Below are 1,818 nucleotides of genomic sequence, written 5' to 3' on the forward strand. Positions count from 1 at the left end.
TGTGTGTGTGTGTGTGTGTGTGTGTGTGTGTGTGTGTGTGTGTGTGTAAGTTCCAAAGCCTTAAGCCATTTCTGCTTCCCCTTCTGTGCTTCAGGCTTCCAGTCTAAAGATGTGAGTTCTCATTTTCCTGTTCCTGCCACCATCCACCTTGACAACGCCATCATGGATTCTTGACCCTTTAGAACTGTAAGTCTTCCCAAGTTTTTTCTTGCATAAATTGCCTTGTTTATGATAGTTCATTACAGCAACAGAAAAGTAACTAATGCACTGCCTCATCATGTATGATGAATAGTATTTGAGGCAGAAACCTGATTTCAACCTCCTGTCTCCCATGTACATGGATATGAATGAATGTACACCTCCCCACACACATGTGAATGCCCATATACACCACATATGCAAAGAGAAAAAGAAAATCTGTAGTTTATTGCCAAAAGAGGTAGAAATGCTAATGTTGACAGCATTCTTCCATCTGACAAATGCTCTAGATGCCAGCACATAAGAGTTGAATCACGGATTGTACCATACTCATAGGTAATCCGTCTGGGTAGGTTGTAGAATGATAGTCAGATAATAAACTGCAACTCACAGACATCAGGACAGCAGTGCAGAATGCTCTGTGATCTTACATCAGTGGCCCTAACTTTGGGTGGGAGTGCCAGGGACCACTGGGACAATTTCTACTAAAGTTGTCTTTCCCCTAAACATTTTGCTAGGTGACCTTGATTTTCGAGCTTCCTCCCTCCGTGTATAGATAACAAAGAGCAGTAAGAACCTGCACTTCTGGTAAGAAGATCAAAGCTCACTTTTTCTAAGGGCCATGTCCATGAGGCATTCATTGTGTCAATGAAACAATAATCCCACTGGGTCAGTGGGGAGATCCAGTGTTGTTCTCTCTACTAATCCACCAGGAGGGTAGCAGTATTGATATTTCTAAATTAACACCACCTGCCTTACTAAAGCAATTGAAACAGTTCATCACCTCAACTAGTCTTTTTCCTAGCCAACTGAAGACAGAAAATCCATGAGTAGTTTTTCAGCGTGAGGTTGTTTGCATGTCAGTGCTACAGGCAGCCCAAGTTTTCATTATTCTTTGCATGCCTGACCCAATCAGTTTACAAATTAATGTGTTTATCTGAAAACAAGAAGCACACATGTTTATGTCTGTAGCCTAGCAACCAGCCAAAGCCAATTGCCCAGATGTTTAGGTATGGTTGGTTATTTCAATATTATTCTTTTTTTTTTTTTTTACGTTTTTAATATAATTTTATTCCTGGGCAATGCTTAGAATGTGCAAACATTAAGGTAGTATGCATATAAATGGTACCAGAAACTGAAGGAAGGTTCTGGAAATAGGGATTAATGGTATATAGGTAAGGAGGGGTTTTACCTGGGTCAGTGGAATTTACTTTGGTAATAGTTGTACTCTGTGAATATATCATAGCAACTAAGGTTTTTATTTCAACTAAATGAATCACATGGTATATGAAATATTAACTGCAGCCGACAGGACACTGTCTTCAAGGTATTGTGGGAATATACAGGATATAATAGTAAAACAAAGTAATGTTTCCCTGCTTTATCTTCAGTCTGTTTTTCCACCTAGAGAATGTTAAAATGACTCCCTTACAGAGATGCTCTAAAGATGCTAAATGAAGCAAAAATCTTATTCAAAATCAATGTGATCTTTCAAAACTCCCTTCCTCACATCTGGGGTCATGTATCCTCTATGTACAGATTCAATCCTGCTCCAGGAACTGAGATCAATCTTGACCTTGACAAAAGATATGTATTGAACTCTAGTTCAATATTCTAAGA

The sequence above is a fragment of the Psammomys obesus genome, unplaced genomic scaffold (assembly GCF_907164565.1).
Source record: "Psammomys obesus unplaced genomic scaffold, mPsaObe1.curated_primary_1811, whole genome shotgun sequence".
Taxonomy (NCBI): Eukaryota; Metazoa; Chordata; class Mammalia; order Rodentia; family Muridae; genus Psammomys; species Psammomys obesus.